Source organism: Rhipicephalus microplus, chromosome X (assembly GCF_043290135.1).
Source record: "Rhipicephalus microplus isolate Deutch F79 chromosome X, USDA_Rmic, whole genome shotgun sequence".
Classification (NCBI taxonomy): Eukaryota; Metazoa; Arthropoda; class Arachnida; order Ixodida; family Ixodidae; genus Rhipicephalus; species Rhipicephalus microplus.
In genome coordinates, this window is record NC_134710.1 from 29,866,121 (window position 1) to 29,872,715 (window position 6,595).

Genomic DNA, 6,595 nt, shown 5'->3' on the forward strand with positions numbered 1-6,595 from the left:
TGCCTTAGCCACTAGACCACCGCGGCGGGGCAATCGTCGACCGATGCAGTTCGAACTGAAATGGTCACCATCCAAGTCCACAAATGTGGTGCTGCTTATAATCTTGTAAAACGTACAAATGCAGCACATTTTGTCTGCTACTGTGACATCCATTCTCAGTGTGCAATACTAATACCTTAGTTATAAAATGCAAGGCAGCGTCTTCTGCGCCGCGCAGCAGCCATCCCCACACAAAAGTGGCTTCTGCGCCGCACGAAAGTGACGTCACTTAAAAAATTATTACTTAAAGCTACATAAATGTGTGAAATATTCGTGCGTAATGCGTTAAACCTACAAAACTTTTACTAAGCAGGTGTTGAACGAGTCAGTTAGTTTAGGTTTGTTATTTAAATACATACTACTAGTATTTTGAATACAGGGGGCGCCTTGGGCGCTGCGGCTGTGAAAGGTAAACACTGCGAGATAGTAGCCGCCTGCAATATGTTGATGGTAAAAACTCCGATGAAATCTTGGCCATGGCCTAGGCCACTCCCAAGGAGGACTGGAGTGTCGTCGCTGCTTCATGTGATTGCTGGATGCTTAGTTGAACCTGGTGGTTGGAGCTAGCGCGGCCGTCCACCTTGCCGCAGCTTCAACTGAGTGTGTGTGCCATAAAGTTTCTCAGTATGAAGTGCGGATTATTGTTGTTGGACGTACTGCATTTTCTAGATTGCAATGTCAAGCGTGGTGCTGTCAAAGGTGAAAGTGTTCTTGCTGTCGAGTTTTGCTTGTCGCGAAGGGCTAGGTCGACGATGAAATAAATGCTTTCGCACAGTTCACGTGTGACTGACCGGGCGCACATGCATGAAACCCCAGTGCGTCGGCGAAGTGTTCATACGATGGATGGAAACAACTTTATTGTAGGGTTCTTACGAAGCCCGTGATCTCCGAAGGCCAGAGCTACTGCATTGCCAGCTGTTTTGTCAAGTGCGAACGCGTATGGCCGTTCTCATCCGTAGCTACGTAAATGCTCCCGTGCTGTCACAGGCCATGCATGTTATTCAGCTAGGTAGACAAGCTTTTGTTGTAGTTAGATGGGCTAACGCCGTCGGCACTTGCTCTCGGGCATCGTTTATCAAGTGCTGATCGCCTAGAACATTGCAGTGACACGTCAGTATTTTGAAGCGGCCTGCCGGTCACCTCGTCAGGTGATGGTACACTGAGCGATTGATTGATATGTGGGGTTTAACATCCCAAAACCACTATATGATTATGAGAGACGCCGTAGTGGAGGGCTCCGGAAATTTACACCACCTGGGGTTCTTTAACGTGTACCCAAATCTGCGTCACGCCGATTAAGAGCACTAATTCGCAAAACACTTTATCATTATAAATATAGTGAATCCTGCGAGAGTCTTCAAAGATCCAAAATTAAAGGGTCTGTGGACGGGACCACCAGCAGCAGCAAGTCAGGCTGATGAGGAGGCGCAAATGTTAAAACAATACATGCACGAAAAAAAAAAAGAGTGATGACTGCAATGGGACTTGAACCACTGTCATCACCAGTTTTGGATGTGTTGCTTTAACCAACTACGCCACAACTGTTTTTTTTTCTTTATTGCCATATTGACTGCAGGTCAAGCCAACGCCTCCTCTAAAGAATGCCTGGGGAATGGCTCGCGCTCCCAGCGGAGTTGACCTGCCTTCAGTTTTGAGCAAGCGCCGCGCGGTGGCGCTCGCGACCGAGACGCCAACCCACCTCATGAGGTCATGAGGTGGGTTGGCGACTTGCAGGACGCGCAGTAGCTTTTTTGGGGGGCAAGTGAGCCCTTCGGGGTGCAGGATAGCTAGTAACGAGGAAAACAACCAGGGAGACTCTTCGACAGGTGGTATGGACAGATACGATTCCAAAGTGGCACCAATATCTAAGATACGTAGAGTCCGGGGCATAAATAGACGTAGCCACGAGCGCCGAGCCAATTCAGACATAGGGTATATTAACATGCAGGGTGGTAGGAACAGGCTGAAGTGGGAAGAGATAGAAGAACAGCTAAGGGAAGAGAGGCCGATGGTATACGGTTTTGTAGAAACACATCTCAGGGACATGGAACAACCTCCGAACAATCCGGACTACGCGTGGGAGTATTGTAATAGAACAGAAGGCAGCAGAAAGGGGGGTGGTATTGGGGCATTCATTCATAAAAGTACAGACTGGCAAAGGGTCAAGCAGGAGTGCAAGGAACATTTATGGCTAAAAGGGAAAGTGGCAGGTCAAATGACACTCCTTGGTTTCGTGTACTTGTGGACGGGAGCAAAGGCCAGAGAGGAAAACCAGGCAGTGGTAGAGTGTATATCAAAGGACATTCAGGAGTTAGGAAGAGAGTGCGAGATAATTATACTAGGAGACATGAATGCGCACATAGAAGATATAGATGGGTATACCGACCCGACAGGCAAAATGATCATAGATATGTGTGAAAGGCTTGATTTGATCATTTGCAACAGTACCGAGAAGTGTGAAGGGCAAATAACATGGGAGGTAGGAAGGCTTCAGTCGACGATAGATTATGCACTGATGTCACATAGGATGTATGATAAGCTCAGGGAAATGCACATAGATGAAGGTGGCTCCAGAAGTCTGGGTAGCGATCACAAACGTATCAAGCTAAGTTTTGGAAGAGCAGTGAAAGTGGGAAGGAGACAAGATGAGCAACTACAGGAAAAGTTTTATCCAGAAAGGCAAATTGAAATAGCCACTAAACAAATTGAGAAAGTAATCACGGAGGATAATAAGACAGTGTGGACATACACGAATCTAATTAGACTCTTTGAGATAGAGCTTGCTAAGACGCGTGACAAGTCACCCCGGAAAAGAAGACACAAACCCAAAAGTTGGTGGGATGAGGAAGTTAAGAGAGCCATAGCAAAACGTCAGGAAGCCTCCAGGGAACACAGACATGCTAAGCAGCGGGGTGAACCGACAGATGATGTGGACAGAAAATGGGCAACCTTTCTAAGTTGTAGAAGGGATGCATCCTTTCTGATCAATGAAAAGATTAGAAGGAAGGGAGCTCAGTGGCTGGCAGAAGCACATAAAAAAGATAGAAAGGCAGCTGCGAAATTTTGGAACCATCTAAACTCCCTAAGAAATGAGACGAGCCTAGAGCAGAACTTTATAACTACAGCCCAAGGTGCTAGGCTAGAAGGGGACGAAGCTATTGAATATATAAGAACAAGGGTGACAGAAAAATTTCAACAAAGAAGTACTTTATGCACCACAATAGACAAAGACGAATCAAGTGGTGCAATGGCTCCATTTTCACAACAAGAGTGGGAAAGGGCTGAGAAAAGGGTTCCTAGTAGCACATCAACAGGCCCAGATGGCATTCCAATTAGGCTGATAAAAACATTAGGTCCGAAGTCTAAGCAGGCTTTGAGAGAGGCAGTGAGTACAATAATAATCGATGGTGAAGTTCCCGATGGATGGAAACTTAGCAGGATGAGCATGATCTATAAAGGAAAGGGGGACAAAGCTGACATAAACAACTACCGTCCTATAACAGTGACATCAGTGGTCTACAGGCTGGCGATGCAGATTATAAAGGAAAGACTGCAGGCGTGGATAGAGGATAAGGGGGTGCTGGGGGAACTGCAGAATGGGTTTCGGAAACACAGGAGGTTGGAAGACAATCTGTTCTCACTGACGCAGTGCATCGAAATAGCAGAAAAAGAACACAGGCCCCTGTGGCTAGCATTTTTGGATATCAAGGGAGCGTACGATAGCGTGGTTCAAGAGGAATTGTGGGGAATACTGGACACACTAGGCGTGGAACATCTAGTCACTAATCTTTTAAAGGGTATCTATAAAGGTAACAAGGTAGTTATAAAATGGGAAAAACAGGTATCCAAGCCTGCAGAGGTAAAACGGGGGCTTAGGCAGGGGTGCCCCCTGTCACCCTTATTATTCATGATGTACCTACAACGATTAGAGGCAAAATTAGAGGGAAGTGGATTGGGCTTCAACCTCTCTTTAGTCAAACAAGGAAAACTTATTGATCAGGCACTACCAGCATTAATGTACGCAGATGATATAGTGCTAATGGCCAACAACAAGGAAGATTTGCAGAGATTGATGGACATCTGCGGTAATGAGGGAGATAGGTTAGATTTTAGATTCAGTAGGGAAAAATCAGCAGTCATGATTTTCAATGACAACGAAGGTAGTGAGCTTAGAATACAGGAGGTGACGCTAGAGATAACAGATAAATACAAATATCTGGGCGTATGGATAAGCAATGGGACCGAGTATCTGAGGGAACACGAAATATACGTGACGACTAAAGGTAACAGGAATGCAGCAGTCATGAAAAATAGGGCACTGTGGAATTACAATAGGTATGATGGTGTGAGAGGAATATGGAAAGGGGTCATGGTTCCTGGGCTGACGTTCAGCAATGCGGTCTTGTGCATGAGATCAGAAGTTCAAGCAAGATTAGAAATTAAGCAACGTGGAATAGGTAGGCTTGCTTTAGGAGCTCACGGGAATACACCAAATCAGGGAGTACAAGGTGATATGGGATGGACATCATTTGAGGGCAGGGAAGCTAGCAGCAAGATAAAATTTGACAAGCGATTGAGAGAAATGGGGGAAGAGCGTTGGGCTAGGAAGGTTTTCAGCTACTTGTACATGAAGAATGTCGATACAAAATGGAGGAAGCGAACCAGGAAGTTGACTGGTAAATACTTAGAAAACAGCAGGTGGCCAAACCAAAAAGAACTATCGGTTAAGAAAAAAAGTGAAGGAAACGGAGACTGACATGTGGAGAATGGACATGATTAAGAAGTCCGCACTAGAGATCTATCGAACTTTTAAGCAGGAAATTGCCAAGGAAAGGATCTATGATAATACTCGGGGTAGTTCTCTACTGTTTGAGGCCAGGACGGGAGTACTGCGAACCAAGACATATCGGGCCAAATACGAAGGGGTCGACACAGTATGCAGTGCGTGTGGAGAGGAAGAAGAAACTGCCGAACACTTGATAATGTTCTGTAAAGGGCTTCACCCTATAGTTCAGTATGATGGCGCAGAGTTTTTCAAAGCACTGGGATTTAGGGACAGCGAGGGCAAAATGGACTTTAAGCGGGTAGACTTAACTAGAAGGAGGTTCTCTGATTGGTGGCTAAAGTCAAGGCACGAGTGAAAATTAAACCCTTCACTGCGAATTACGAATCCTCAACTTCATTATTTAAAGGAAAAAAAAAGATAAATGTAATGGTTAGTTCACTAAGTATTATGGCTAGGTGGCGTTAGCCGCCGCCCGATCTAAAGGGTACAGCCACATCCATCCATCCATCCATCCATCCATCCATTATCACGGCAGCGGGCGGTACCAGGCTACCAGCTAAGCGTTTTTCATCTGCGGCCCATAGGGGCGCGTCAGTCGAGAGTTGTTCGAGACCTGCAACTGTACATCACTGTTTCGGAGGCTATGCAAAGTGTTGCGTTGTTGCACCGTCCGCCACAAGTGACGCTAGCGACCGAGAACATTCTAAAATAAAAGAGGGAAAGGGTGTGGCTACCGTTTTTCTTCTCATGCGGCAGGCATCTTCTAGAGGAGGCGTTGGTCAAGCTAATTTGACAATCACTATCATATGTGTTTCATGCGTGATAACACATCGAACAAAGATATTACATCTTCAACACAGTCGGTAGTCTTATACACATCTCGCACTTTTATAACAGCTTCCACGAAACGCCACAACTGCCGATCGCTTCGGGTGGCAAACAAGCCAGTTTTGTATTGTTGTCATGCTGGACCTAACTACCATTTTTTGTTTACTTTTACATTTGCACGTAACTTTAACGGCTTTTATCGTAACGTCTAGACGTACCGCTAGACACTCCCGACTATTCAAACAAAGCGCCTAACCGGAAAATGCATGACGTCACTTTCGTGCGGCGCAGTAGTAGTTTTTGTGTGGGGTGGCTCGTGCACCGCGCGGCGCAGCAGTCTCTGCCTTGATTTAAAAGCCATGAGGATGAGGGGCAAGACCCGTAGATTACAGTAGACCGCGAACACAGAATCCATATAACTTACTTTCTTTACGAATTCGCGGATTATTATTATTATTATTATTATTATTATTATTATTATTATTATTGATTGGCAAGGTTCTGTTTGGCAGTGTGGCAGCTTGGGCTAGTTGGTATGGCATGACGATAGTTATAGCGCGGGAACAAAACGACCTTCTTGTTTCTGTGTCGTCGTTTTGTTCTCGCGCTATAACTATCGTCGTTCTGTTTGGCATTCCATAAGTCAGTTGCCAGATTTTGGGGTCAGTGTTACCATATTGCAGCAAGATTTGACGAAGAAATTTGCCCCTGTAGTTGTGCCTTCCCTGTGAAATGTCGTCCGCAGTGCATTTTCCGAATGCGTGGGCGACGTTGGCCGTTTCTGTAAGCAAACTGAGCGGCACATTGCAGAAGTCGGGGCGCGTCTTTTGCTATGTGCGCAGCTGTGCAATTGAGAGGTCGATGTCGATCATGTCGCATAATTAGTCAATCAACGGCGCGTCGTCTGTCGTACATTTCGCGAGTGCGTGTAGACTCGTGTCG